The 15190-nt window shown below is 33.9% G+C and overlaps 1 long non-coding RNA gene across 4 annotated transcripts in view; it reads left to right on the top strand.

The window, feature by feature from the left end:
• Positions 1 to 15190, top strand: part of LOC120887505 (uncharacterized) — a 99361-nt gene that overhangs the window by 72349 nt on the left and 11822 nt on the right. For all 4 annotated transcript variants that reach the window (XR_013426752.1, XR_013426751.1, XR_013426749.1 and 1 more), the window contains one exon: positions 3722 to 3883. This is a non-coding gene — a long non-coding RNA (uncharacterized LOC120887505). The remainder of the gene's footprint in view (positions 1 to 3721; positions 3884 to 15190) is intronic.

Genomic DNA, 15190 nt, shown 5'->3' with positions numbered 1-15190 from the left:
TTGTTCTACATTGTGTTTTTAAGAAGTATTCATATTACACAGAGATGAATCCATGTTGCCTAGATCTAATTTAAACTGGTAACTGCATTGTATTTCACATTTTAGTTTTCTATTCGTGGACATTTAAGTTATTTTCTGTTTTTTTTTCTCTATACTTTTGTTATTTACCTTACTTCATAGAAATACCAGAGTAAACAGACTTATAGATGTTGTTATGTACATATTGCTAGTTTTTCAGGGCAGTGTTTTCCAAACAGCAGTTAATAAAATCAATTTAGTAATTCAGAATCTTCATTTTAAGAGAGAATAGAATGCAGTAAAAGTGTCAGAGTAAATGGTATTTATTTTTTCATGAATATATATTATTTGGTTCTGAATTGTGAATATTAAATATATCTGCAAATGTAGGACTTAAAGTCAAAAAGTTTATGGGGTGATACAAACTATATTTTTTTAAAAAAAATGTAGTTGTAGATGGACACAATGCCTTTATTTTATATGTTTATTTTTATGTGGTGCTGAGGATGGAACCCAGTGCCTCATGCATGCTAGGCAAGCACTCTGCCACTGAGCTACAGACCCAGCCCTACAAACTATATTTTATACTGTATATCTTAGTCTGCTCTGGCTTATGTGCCCAGAAATAGATTATTCTGGATCATGGGCTACATAATTATTTTAGACACAGCCATCCTTTACAAGTGGCAACGCGAATTTATACTCTCCACATACTAATCACTATTTAATATTCTAGTCAGACTTCTACATTTTCAATATTCTTGAGAATAAAAAATTCTATCTTATTTAAATTAGTGAGGTTAAATATAACTTCTTTATACTAGAAAAGTATTAAGACTTATGTAGTTGACAGATTATTATTCTTGAAAATCATATGAAAGCTAGAGAAACCTTTATCTCCATCAATTTTCTAACATTTTCCTTTTTTTCCTTTCCTTTCTTTTTTTTTAACATAATAAGCATAAAACCCTGTGGTCTTGGTAATTACTAAAAACAATTTTATTAATGATTTCACATTCTTTACTTTAATGTTTATCTCAAAAAAATTTTTAAACAAAATAATTTTACTCATTAGCAATACTTTCAGGTTCATAACATATTTGAAGAATGTCAATATCCCTCAATATATGAATTTAATTAATTTCAGTAAAATTCTGTCATACCCATTTTCTCTATTATAGAAGAGCAGATGCTACCAAGTGCTAGGAAATATTTCAGCATTTTGGTAAAACCACTATAGAATGAACGAATCCCCATAATGAATAAAACAATAGGAATTAATTTAGGTCTAATTGTTCTTGGTTAGTATGTTTTTGGCTCATATTTCTTTGATAATGGAGATATACTCATTTGCTTTGTGTTGTGTTTTTAGTGGTTATTAAAATTTGATCATATACCTATTAGTTTCATTCATCCGTGCTATATGTGTCCTCATAAGTCATGTAGGAGAGATTATTCTTTTAATTATGACAGCTCAAATATCAGAAGATTTTTCTTTGGTTGTGGGAATTTTGATTTTTACAATAGCATGTAGCCCTATTAATTGGGTAGTGTGCATATAAATATGTGCTGTATATACTAATTTCCTTTTTTGACTTAATGCTTCCTTAAGGCTTATTCTGTAAGTTGCCAATAAATAGCCACACTAAATCTTAATATCTTAAATAATTAAGCCATCCTAAATCCTAATATCTCAAATAATTAACAAATAATAAAACACTCAGAAATATATTTACAAAAGAAAAGCCCCTGATAGATCTAATCCATAGGGGTTCTTAAACTAGACCAAGACACATTAGCTGCAGTGGTTTATTTAAGGGGGCACATGAAAGGCAGCGGGGTAAGTTTTCAAGGGCAGATTCTTGCCTTGTGATGTCTTGCAGGTAGCAGGTTGACTGACATCTTGGCAGGTCACACTCATCTCAGGTGCTGTGTGGGATCTTAGGCAGAGCTTGAGGGGGAAGTTCACCTGCATAAGGCAGTGAATCCATGTGAGGAGTGCCTCAGGGAGTTCCCAGTGCCAGACTTGTCCCCTCAGGAGGCTACTATGTGGAACATAGTTGATACACAGCCCACAGATGGCTCAGCAACTGAATTTATTTTAGACTTAAATGTTTACTTTTCACATAAAAAAACTTAGAGCATATTTAACACATATTTATATTGAATAAAGCTTTAACTACTAATTCTCATTTAGGACATTTTTAATAAATGTTCTTTATTAGTCACTATTGGAGAAACATTGTTCAAAGTGTGATATCTCTGGACTGGTGCAGGTTTGAAAATTGTAACTTGTTTGCAATGATACAGAAACTGAGAGTAAGAATTTAAAACATTTTATAATAGCTTGGCAGTCATAACTCTTGAATCTAACAATAACAAAATTTGGAGTTATGTCTAGTTTCTTAATTTCAGGGTCCTAATAATTCACTTGTAACTTACAAATTCTCCCTGAAAACAAACAAAGACTAGGTCACTCTCCATATTAGTTAACAACAACAGAACAGAATACAACAACAGAAATTAACTCTTAATTTCACAAAAGTGATTAGGTCACAGCTCTCATAAGCCAGTCCTTTCACCTCTGAATTTTCCCTCATTTTCTCACATGAGCTTCTGGGTGATACTTCATATTCAAACCACAACAGTTGGAGAGGAAAGAAAGAGTTTAGATTTAAACCCAGTTTGTTTGTTTGTTTTGAGACATCCAGAAAAAATAAAGAAAACTGGCTCTGAGACTTATTAACTTGCAGCAAAAGCCCATAGAAGTGACAGGAATTACCTAGAAAGACATGTGAGCTGAAAAAGAGAAAGAGCCAAAGATAAACCCTCAAAGAAACCACCATCTAGGAGTTCCTCAAGGAGAAGAGAGTGAGGAAAACACTGACACAATTCAGAAGAGTCTGGATCCATTGCCATTTAAGAAAAGGGAATTTGGTCAGCGGTGTGCAATGCCTCTGAACAATGCGATAAAGGTTTTAGAGAATAAATACTGTGAGCGGTTGAAAGCAGAAGCTCCACTCAATGTGTATATGTTACTTTTGGGGGAAATTTCTTTTAATAATGGCTTGTTCAAGTTTGGAACTGTTATTACAACTCCAAGTGCTACTAAATAAAGTGGTGTTTGTGGATAGACATGATAAAATGAGAAAATTCTGTGCAGTGTCACAATTACACAGCAGAGGGTATCTCTCCCCTAAAAAAGGGGTTGGGGAACCTTTTCCAATTTAGGAATTCTTTGTTTGAAAATAATTAATTCCAAAAGTTAAGAAGATTTTTCTTTCAATTCAAAATTAGCTCAAACTTCTTTTAAAAAATAAGGAAGCATATTGAATTCAATTCAGTATTTTTTTGGGGGGGGGAATTATCAGAGATTGAACCCCAGGGTGCTTAACCAGCCCAAGTCCCCTGGACATTTTTATATTTTATTTAGGAACAGGATGTCAGTAGCTTAGGGCTAAGTTGCTGAGGCTGACTTTGAATGCATGATCTTTCTGTCTCAGCCTCCAAAGTAATCATTTTTGAACATTAACTATGCAATTATGTTTTGGGCTAGAAAAAAGGCTGGGACTTAGGCTCTGAAAGTCAGAAGCCATGTGCTGGAGGGGGGCGGGGTGTTTGGTTGTTCTCAGTTGTCATTACAATCTGTCTTGATGTGAATTCATGTTTGTAAAGAGCAGAATCCTGATGTCTGTCTCCACAGTGTTTTCCCAGCTGATTGAAGAAATCCTCAGCTCTTGAAAACTCATTTCTTGATGGTGATGGAAAAACTCAAGAGAAAGGTTGTCATGGTGGTGAATGAGGAAGCTCACCTGAAAGCTGAGGCCAGAGGGGACCTTATCGGAAGCCAAGCTCCTTGTTCAGGGTAAGTCCACCATAATGGCCAGAGATCTCTATGCCTTCTACCCTCTATTGATTAGATTTGTGAACTATAACAGTTAGATTCATCCAAAGTAGCTGTTTCCCCAATTGTTCATAACCCTCTCAGCTCACACAATTCTATGAGCTGCTTCTTCACAAACTGCTTGGACAGGTGCTGCTTCATGATTTTAGTGAAATCAAATATGTATAGATAAATTAGTTTTCACCAGGCACCTAAAATTTAAAATAATAAATCCTACTTTGAAATATTCTGCCTTTTGCCTGTGAAAGTTGGCAGTTGGATACACATTTACATATATTTAAATGTCACTACTATACTTGAGCCACCCTGAGTTCTGTAGTCAGCAGATTTAACTGTGGGAGGGAAGATGACTTTTATTAAAAATTAACTTAAAGAGTAACTGAGAAGCCACTGTATGTATTGTTGGATCCAGGATCAAGTGGCTGAAGGAACCCAATCTAGAAGCAGAGGAGCTTTTCCACTTGGTGGCCCAAGTCTTCATCTACTTGTTGAAGTCCCACATAAGTGTGATGCTGTTGACATACAGTGTCTATTGCTGGAAAGTATGGGCTCTGTAAACATGATCCACAGATATTTGGACCCAGTCCTCTCAGAAAATATCTGGGGGATTATGTCTCAAACGTGTATTCTAGGTTCATTTGACAGCTGGGGAGAGATAGTAGGTGCCCTTGGGGACCTTAAAGGAACAAATGCCTGCTTTTGAGCTTTGTAATTTATCTTTGAAAGGTGACAAATTTTTAATGGCATTGCATAAAAACATTTTTAAAATTTGTCCCTAAATCTGAGTGAGAATGGCATTACCAAGGGCTGTGCCATTTTACCTTTAGTTTTCCCTGTCTCTGGGTGTTCCATTGCCTCCCCAGGAGTACTGGTGGTTGAGTAGGTACCAAGGCAGGCTGGTGTCAAGGGACCAACTGCTTCCCCTTCTTGGTCTCATCACATTCTCATTCCTGTAGTAATTTAGCATTTGTCACATTTTAGAATCAAGATTTCCTAGGAATTTCCTTTTTTTTTTTCAGTGTGCCCTATTTTTCACTCAAGCAATCTATTTTCTGAATTAGTAGGAAACATTTCTTCTTTTCTTTTTTTTTTTTTAAGAAAATATTTTTTTTTAATTTTTTATTTTTTTATTGGTTGTTCACAACATTACAAAGCTCTTGACATATCATATAAAATTGGGAGTTCCTAGGAATTTCTAAAGTACATCTATAGTAAAATTTTATTTTATTTTGTATGCTACAAAATTTATAGTTTTACATCTGAAAAAGAATCTTAATCATAGGAAGAATTTTAGAGAATTATGTTAATTATTTCCAGTAACTAGCAGTATAAATATGGGCATTTACTATGGTCCTGAAATGCTTAAATGCCTGGAATTTTTGTATCACTTATGATTCTGTACCACTTTGTAAGTGGAAGACTGTGAAAGTGAAACTTAAAAAAGTTCAATCTGTTTCATCACCTGAGAGATCTTTCTATTGCATTATTGGATTGTTGGACAAAGCAAATAATTTTAAACATGTAATATTTCAAAATTACTACTTAATGATAGGACAATAAATATTGTTGCCTACATCTAAGGAGCCTTATCAAATTTAATACTGAACTTTATAAAAACATGTCACACAGAAATATTATATAAAATAATGGTTCTGCTTACACATAAATTTGTATCTCCACATTGACATTCTTCATCTGTCTTGTCATAACAAATTATTTTAGATTCTTTATGGTCCTTTAGGTAAAAGCCAGTGACCTCTTATGTTCTATGTAACTCATTTAAATGGATGTGTTAGATAACTCCAGGTATTCTGAAGGAAAACTCCAGAAAAAATCAGTCTATCTTCAGTTGCCAAAGTGCAATATGGGTTGGGGTCTTTGGCCCTTCATTTCCTGTGTTGTCACACCACCTGTGATGCCCAGTGGACAAATAGGAGTTTCTCAGAAATAAATCACTTAAAACAGCACTTTTTCCTCAGTGAATTGAGAATACTCAACTATATCAATCACTAACATCTCAAAGAGGCCTTTTTAAATTTATATCCAAGACAGAATTTTGGAACTTATAATCAGCAGGTTTATAGATGGATGCCTAGAAAAAAATCAGAATCTCATATACATATTTAAAAAACAAGCCTATTAGTATGTAGTGTATTCTTTCCCAAATATTTAAAGACAAATTGATTTTGCCATTTTTTATATTTCCAATTTATGTAAATAAAATAATGTAATGATATTTTTAAAGTGGACAAAGTATCTGACAATAGAAAGTTGTGCTGCAGATGTAGGTGTCCTAGAAAGCCCTGTTTACCTCCAGAGACAGTGCATGTGGCTCACCAGCTAAACTCAGGCTGCAGTACCCATCATGTCACTGGGTGACATGTGGCCTATGTATGGCTTAAGCTTTCTGAATTGGGGTGTCCCAGCTTGAAGCCACAGACATCTGCCTATGGTTCCTCTGTTTATTGGCCATAGCCACACCCCCTCATTACACACTCAAATACTTGCTCCCTTTCTTTATAGGTCATGTGTGAAATTAATATCTGTTCAAGAGAAAGTTTTGGCTCTTGTGTAACCTCTAAGTACACACTTCTTACCTAAGTAGTATAAACTGGAAATTTCTTTGCAATTTCTTAGAATTTCAAGAGAGAAGAGCAGAACTTTGTTATGTAGAATGAAATAAACAAAGTTTCATTCCTCATTACTGACACCAACTCAAAGGTGTCCAGGGTATTATTGCAGTCTGCTTCATTGCACTCTCATGAATGGATATTTCTTAGATTTTTTTTTGAAGATTTATAAGTGTATCTAATGGGTTTGATAATGTTATTTATTGATGAAATCAATAAATGTTTAGAGTTCCCAGAACTGTTTTGAGTCATATATGATAAGATATACAGACATAGACATGACTCACAGGAAGGACGATGTTTCTACTCACAGGTCCCTAGAAACAGGGAGCAAATCTTGCAGAGGAATTATGCAGACTGCAGACTCACCATCTGGGAGAGGGTGGTCTGGAGCCCTGACTGCAGTCTCCAAGGGAGACAGGGGAAGCAGCTATAGGAGTGACCCATTGTTTTACTTTTCATGGACCCTGGGGCATCTAGGCATCCATAGTTCCCTGGTACCTGGCCCTGGAATGACTTGAGCAAGTGGATAGTCACCCAGAGAATAAGAGCTTGCTAGAGAAAGGGCTGTTGTAATGTAGTAAATTGTCTTGGTCATTTAAAGCCAGGCTCACTTTTGTAATTAGTATATTTACCATACATTTCTTAAAAATTCTCCTTTTTGTCAGGCTGTTTCAGTGTCAGAATATCAAAAAACTCTTTATAAATCATCACTGAAAGTTTTTGTGGTAAATACAAAAGAGTAAAAATGTGTTCCTGTTTACAGTGTGGTGTAGGAAAGGACTCAGCTTTGAGAGGAGATGAACTTGAGTGCCCACCCTGCCGCCTTATAACTGCAGAGGCTCAGTTAACCCTAAACATCCCCATCTTGTTGGGAAAGTGATTGTCAAGTTAATTCCTAGCCAGCTGGTTGTAAGGATCTCTGTGGTGTCCGTGGACTGCTTCACAGATGGCAGGAACCCAAAGGAACCAATACTGCCATCCTCAAAAACCAAAGATTTTAAATAGAAGTGAATGTCTACCACTCATAAAGATGATAAGCACTGAGAAAATTCACTAGAGCATGGAGTGGATAGAATAGTCTAGGATTGAAATGATAAATGAGGGTTTGAATTTAGCACTGGAAAGTGGGTAGTGTCTAGATGGCCCATAAAGAGAGGTTGGAAGAGGACATTGATGTCCCACTTCATGCCAGGTGACCGTTCAGCCTGTCCTTTTGGGACAATTCTCAAATGATAAAGGAAAATTGCATGAGAACAGAGTTGACACTGAAGTGGAGGATTTCTGCTTCTCATGTTCTGCCCTAAAACTGCATTAGAGTGTCCTCAGGCTAGTTTTGAAAACTTACAAGTGTAGGCGTACCCCTGAAAATCTAGATTCAGTAAATGTATTAAGGCTTGGATATTCCTATTAATATATGTATTATATATTCATACTATTTTTATGGGAATATTATATATTCCAATTAATATATACTATTATATATAATATTTATTCCTATTAATATATATGTATGAAATATATATATATGAAGTATATATATATATGAAATATACACACACACACACACTTCATCGTGATTCTGATAGAACTCTTAGATAAGAGCCACTAAACACATTCAAGTCATATATGAATCCTAGTTATCCAAAGGTGATGAAATCTCTAGAAGAGTGGCATATTGTTCAGGTACTCCTTCCTTAAAACCTCTCCAAAACAATAATGCTAATCTAACTTTCAACCGTCTTTCACCAGTTCTGTGATTGTAATTTGAAAGAAGTATTTTAGGCTTTATCTATTGACTTGAAGAAGAGCACCCTTTTTCTTCCAATCATTAACCATTCACTGCCATTCAGAAATCTTTAGAAATGGGTTTATAGATGCTCTCATAATAAACAGAGAATGAGGCTTTAAGTATTTTATTTATATGATAATATATTTTTGATAAGGAATTTAGTGTTTTTAAAATTGCTGATTTTATTTGATAAAAAACATGGTTCATAGATTTTATTAATGTGTTTGAAATTGAATGACATTTTAGAATTAAAGTAGGTATTTTATATATTTTCTTTTTGAAAGCATGTATCTTTATTGCAATGTGATTGCATATAAGCCTAAGTAGCTAAATTATGATTACAATTGGTAGGTTATGGGTATTGTCAGCTTTATGATGTCTTTTTCTTCAGCACAGTCTCTAAAATATCAAGTGATTTATTGATTTTTATTATGCTAAAAACAGTCCATATAGATTTAATTAGAATTAACTGCTATTGACAAACCAATGATTTTTATATTTCAAATTTATATTTCTCCTAAAATGAAAAGGGACTTGAAGTGGCAATTAAAATGGCACCTCTATGGTAATGATTTAAGAACTAGATGTGCATAAGTGTCCCTTAATTTTCCTTATAAATGGGAATATAATTTTGTACCGAGGTTTAGAGTAGTTCATGTGGAAATTATTTCACTAATAATAGGAGAATGTCCATGGATCTTTTGCTCATAATTAACCAAAATTCATCTGTCCCTTTAAATTCAAGACCTATTTCTTAATAATAATGTAATTCTTAATATAGTACATTCATATCAACACCATTAAGTGAAAATCCTGTGACCAGTATTGTTAAGAATATTATTACAGTAATATTGTAATAAGAATACTCTCTTTATTCTTCTAATCATATTATCAATGTACTAAGTCTATCATTGCTATTTCAATTTTAATCCTAAAAATCAGTTTTATTTCTTAGATTTTAAGCTGCCTAAAAATTAAAGTATAGCATTAGGAAAATAGTAGACAATCATTCTCTTCAATTCATCACTATTTCAAATTTCAGCATAGTCTACAAAGGACATTAAAATTAGTAAATTCTACACTGTGTGAACTGAGTGTCAAGACACTTCCTGTATTCTCCTTTTATCCTTGGAGCTTTTGTACATAGACGAACTCTCAAGCTCTCTAGAGATTTTGTCTGTTGTCATGTACAAATGGTCAATATTACAGGGACAGACAAGATATGAACTACTAGAATAGATCAGGTGAGCTTTTTGAATAACCTCTTTGGGAATCCTGAAGTAAAATTATCTGCTCTTTTAGAACTTCCCTCATGTTTGCTGCCAGATCTGAATGCAAAGGCATAGATAGCTTTCTTCTTTAGCAAGGTGTTAATATCTTATGTGAAGATTGCTGAGGTTGGACTGTGTTATCTTATGCTGTTGACAGCAGTGATCCCCCATAAGTGTTTACATGAATGCTAGCTAATATTGAAAAGAAGTTCAAAATCATTACAACAATTACATCTTCTACATAAGGTGAGATTTCAGCTGAGTTCTGGAGTTGTGATAATTTGGAAAAACCAGCCATGAAACTAAGAATGCTAGAAAAAGTTAAAGAAGTCAGATGTTGAAAAAGTGATAGATTTCTTTCAGAACTTTGTTTCATCCAAACAACTTGTGTTTGACACTAGGGACTCAGGTACATAGGCAGATGCTCTCTTACTGTGCAAACCACCAAGCCCTACCTCAGGACTTGGAAGATCTTATCCTTATGAATCCCAGCATCATCCATTTCATTTTAAGTAGAACACCAGTGCATGGGATTCCATGACTGTCACATGTTTGATGTTTCAAATCAGTTAAATAATTTCAAATAATTAGTTAAATTTAACAAAAAATCTTGAGAATTTTCTGTTAAGAGGAATTTAATTTCCTGTTAATAGTAGATACCTTCAACCACAAGCCTGTATTTTTTTTCTAGAAGTAAGGATATCATTTAGTCAAGGAAAACAATGCTCTTTCACAAGTAGGGTAGAGGAAAAAGACGTCATTATCACTCATTTGATACTGCTGTTACAATGATGCTCTTGAAATTTTCTCTTGCAGTAAGGTAATTATTAAATTTTGCTGCCAGGTTGCCCTAACTGATTCAGATCCCTCACTGTTCATGGTACTACATGCCTAGTTAAACATGCATATTCTTTAATGTTCAGCCACTGTTTTCAAAGTGGGATCCTGTGCTTTGGCACATGGACCTCCTTGTTTTATCCACACATATAGTGAGCAAAATGACCCTTCCCACTTACTGTCAACATTATCAGAGCTGACCAATTATTTGGGACTTTCATGGTGTGTTATGCTATAAGGCATCATTCTAAACCTTCTGAGAGGTTCAAAAAAATGTTTCAGGAAGTGATCATCATGTTTCTTTTATGTCCTCAAATTTGCACCCAAAGGACCTTTCCATGTGTATAGACCTTTTTCTTTAGTCATGGGAGGAACAATATATTCTTCTTTCTCTGGGATGGGTTCCATCATTCCATTGGCCCTAAAGTGATCCTTTTCCTGTAGTAATGGAAATCCCCCAATGATATGTACCCCTCAAATTTTTCAAATATTTTTAAATTAGTCTTAGGGAGATGATGTTGAACAAAATTTTTTTAAATCAAAGAGCTCTTATATAAAGACTGCTGGGGTTGGACTGTGTTATCTTATGCTATTGACAGCAGTGATCCCCCATAAGTGTTTACATGAATGCCAACTTCATCATGTTTCAGTAATATTTCCATATAATACAGGGTTTTGTGTTCCAAGTCACTGGAGGCAAATGTGGAGATTAAGGATCATTCTAACAAAGAAGTCCTGGTTCAGAGTTTAAATAGGAAGGGTCATGAAGTAGGAATATTCCAAGTCATGTCTCAGCATTTATTATTTTTCTGTGTGGGTGTGGTTGCTTGGTTCAATCATAGTTAACAATTATATCATTTAACTTAATGGGTTGATATATTTATAAATAAATTGGTTTACCAATCTTTACATAGCTGACTTTTCTGAAATTCTAGATTCAAAGAATAGCTGACAACCCAAGTTAGGACTTGATCTTTTATGAATACTTCAATATTGGAACCTGAGGAAAAACACAGCTTGATTCATATTTGCAATTCTTATATACTTCAGAATAGGGAATAATTTATTCCATAGCTTTACTTTTTCTTCTAGCATGTTTTCATAACATCCCTTAAATCTCTAATTAACCTGGTGAACTGAAGCAGTAACATCCATATTGTTAAAAGAACACTTTAATTCTTAGGGAAATGACTTGTTTAAAAACAATACAAGGTTGCTTAAAAGCTGGCACTTCTTCTAAGTTCAGGGTACTTTCCAGGAGGTCATGGAGAGCAAGACTTCATTGAAAGTACCAATATCATGTGCCAAACATTAAGGTCTTTGATTTACATCTACCTCACTTTCCCTTTTTCTCCCTTCATTACTATCTTAAACAAAATTTTGTTTTAGAAAATTGAAGTGGGTGATAAAGTTCTGTTAATAGATCTGAGTATGTGACCCCATCTTAAGAATTTTATAAATTTGCTAAATGTTTTCCAGATCAGTATTAAAATAGTAATTTTATTTATTACTTTTTTATACATGTAAGTAAAAAATAGTTCTTGAATATGAAACAAAGAAATGTGAAAAGTTTCAAAATAAATACCCACGTAAGACCCTTATCATGAATTACTCTTTTTAAATAACTTTTATTGTGTGTGTGTGTGTGTGTGTGTGTGTGTGTGTAGAAGGAGCCATGTGCTGCTGAGAAGAAATTATATTTGCTTTTTAATGGATGAAATAGTCTATATATGTCTGTTAAGTCAAAATTATTGATTTATTATTTAGTTCTCTAGTTTTCTTATTTAGTTTTTGTTTGGAATATCTGTCCAGTAGTGAGAGAGGTGTGTTAAAGACACCCAGTATTATTGTATTCATGTTCAAAACACTAGAAAAACTAGAGATAGTAGGAACATACCACAACATTGTAAAAGGTATATGCTAAACCCAAGGCCAGCATCATTCTAAATGGAGAAAAATTGGAAATATTCCAGCTAAAACCTGGAAAAAGACAAGGAAGTCCTCTTTCATGAGTTCTATTCAACATCATCCTTGAAACTCTATCCAGAGCAATTATACAAAAGAAAGAAAATAAAGGAATGCAAATAGGTGAAGAAGAACTCAAACATCACTGTTTGCTGATGACATGATTCCATATCTAGAAGATCCAAAAAATTCAACCAGAAAACTTCTAGAACTAATAAGTGAATTCAGCAAAGTAGCAGGATATAAAATCAACACCCATAAAACAAATGCATTCCTACACATCAGCGATGAATCCACTGAAAGAGAAATTAGGAAAATTACTCTATTCACAATAGCCTCAAAAAAATGGGAATCAATCTAACAAAAGAGGTGAAAAACCTCTACAGTGAAAACTACAGAACACTAAAGAAAGAAATTGAAGAAAACCTCAGAAGATGGAAAGATATCCCATGCTCCTCAATAGGAAGAATTGATATTGTCAAATGGCCATACTACCAAGTTTGTACTAAATTGTACAGTTTAATGCAATTCCTATTAAATCACAATGACATTCTTCATAGAAGTAGAAAAAGCAATCATGAAATTTATTTGGAAAAATAAGAGACACAGAAAAATACAAGACACAGAAGTAGAAAAAGCAATCATGTAATTTATTTGGAAAAATAATAAGATAGAAAAATAACAGACATATATAGAATATTTCATCCTTAGCAAGAAAAGTAAAGCAGGAGGCATAACAATACCAGACTTTACCCTACAGAGCTGTAGTAACAAAAATAGCATGTTGTTGGTACCAAAATAAAGTTGTAGACTAATGGTAGAGGATAGAGGGCACAGAGACAAACCCACATAAATACGGTTAGCTCACACTAGACAAGGGTGCCAAAAACATTCACTGAAGAAAAGATACCCTATTCAACAAATGGTGCTCACAAAACTGGAAATCCATATGTAGCAAAATGAAATCAACCTCTATCTCTCACCATGCACAAAAATCAACTCAAAGTAGATCAAATACTTAGTCACTAGAACAGAGACCCTGCACCTAATAGAAGAAAATTATGATTATTGAACACTTAGATGTCTCCTATAAAATGTGACTTTTCAAGCCTCTTGCGTGCTTTTCTTTGTCTCTTCAAACATTTCATTGTTTATTTGATTATATGTGAGAAAATGAATTTCTTTGACTCTGTGACTCCTCCTTGTCCCTTTATTGGTATCATTTGATGAATACAATTTTTATTAATATTGAATAATTTATGAAATTTTGAAAAGTATTGTTTTGTGTAAGTTTGGAAAGAAATAGCTCTCTTTTATATTTGTTGTTACTTGTTCCCCTTCCTTTGTGATACTAGGAATAGAAGCCAGGGTGTCCTATCAGTGAGTTGCATCCTCAGCCCTATGAAAATTTTTATTTTGCCTCAGGATGTTGCTCAGTTGCTGGGGCTGGCCTCACAATTGTGATCCTCCTCACAATTGTGATCCTGCCTTAGCCTCCAGAGAACCTGATATTGCAGGTGTGCACCGCGACATGCACCCTAGCCCACCCTTTCTTACACTGACTTTCCCATGCTTTACATTCTCATTTTATTTCAGAACTTATTGCATTTGAAAATGAGTTCTTATGTGGTATGAGTGAAGGGTACAATAGCATTTTTATTTTCACACAGGTGTTTCATTATTTCACTTTGGGAGGACAATAATGCTATTTTTTTCTTATTCTCTTTACTTATTGATTTTGATTTTTCTAATGTCAAACTATCCTTGCATCTCTGGAAGAATGGTCACTTGGACATGGTGTATTCTCTTCTTAATGTGCTTTTTAATGCATTTTGCATCCAAAATATTATGGATTTTTGCATTTATATTTTCATCAGGGATTTGGATCTGTTGTTGTCTTTCCTTGGTGCATCTGTTGGGTTTGGGTATGAGGTATATGGAATGATCCCTTTGATTTCATAGAAAAATTTGAGAAAGACCAATGTTATTACTATTTTAAATGTTTGGTAGAATTCATCTGAGAATCCATTGATCTCGTCTTTTCTTTGTTTGTAGGCTTTTAAATATAATTTCCAGCTCATTAGTTGATATTGGACTGTTTAGGTTTTCTGCCTTTCTCTGGTTCAACATGGTCAGGTCATATGTGTCAAGAAATTTGTTAATGTTTTCTAGATTTTCCAGTTTGGTAAAGTCAACATTTTCACAGTATTTACTAATGATTCTTTGGATTTCAAAAGTGTCTATGCTAATATCCCCTTTCTCATCTCTGCCTTTGTGGATTTGATCTTCTCTCTTTCCTTTAGTTAGTTTGGCTATGTGTTTTCCAATCCTTATTATTTCAAATATCAAATTCCTTAGTGGTTGTTTTTGTTTGTTTTGTTTAGTTTTTTTCTTGTTGTTGTTTGTTTGTTTCTTTGTATTTTTTCTCAATTTTACTAATTTTTGCTCTTCCCCTTCCTCCCGTGTTCTACTGGTTTGGGAGCTAGTTGGTTGTTCTTATCCTAAGGTTTTGAGATGTACAGTATAATTTCACTTATTTGAAGCTATTATTTTTTAAATGTAGGTATTCAATGGTAAACATTTTCCACTAATTGTTTTCATACTGTCTTAGATGTACTGATTAGTTTTATATTTGCTCTTATTTGTTTAAAGAATATCTTTATTCTGCTATTGTTTATTTGAAAGAATATTCTTCAAAATACATATGTTCATGTGGTTTTAATTATTTTTTTGCTGTTGAATTCTAGTTTAATTTCAGTATGGTCTGATGGGA

This window comes from Ictidomys tridecemlineatus, chromosome 10, assembly GCF_052094955.1.
Source record: "Ictidomys tridecemlineatus isolate mIctTri1 chromosome 10, mIctTri1.hap1, whole genome shotgun sequence".
NCBI classification, from domain to species: Eukaryota; Metazoa; Chordata; class Mammalia; order Rodentia; family Sciuridae; genus Ictidomys; species Ictidomys tridecemlineatus.
This window is presented reverse-complemented; position numbering and strand designations above follow the sequence as displayed.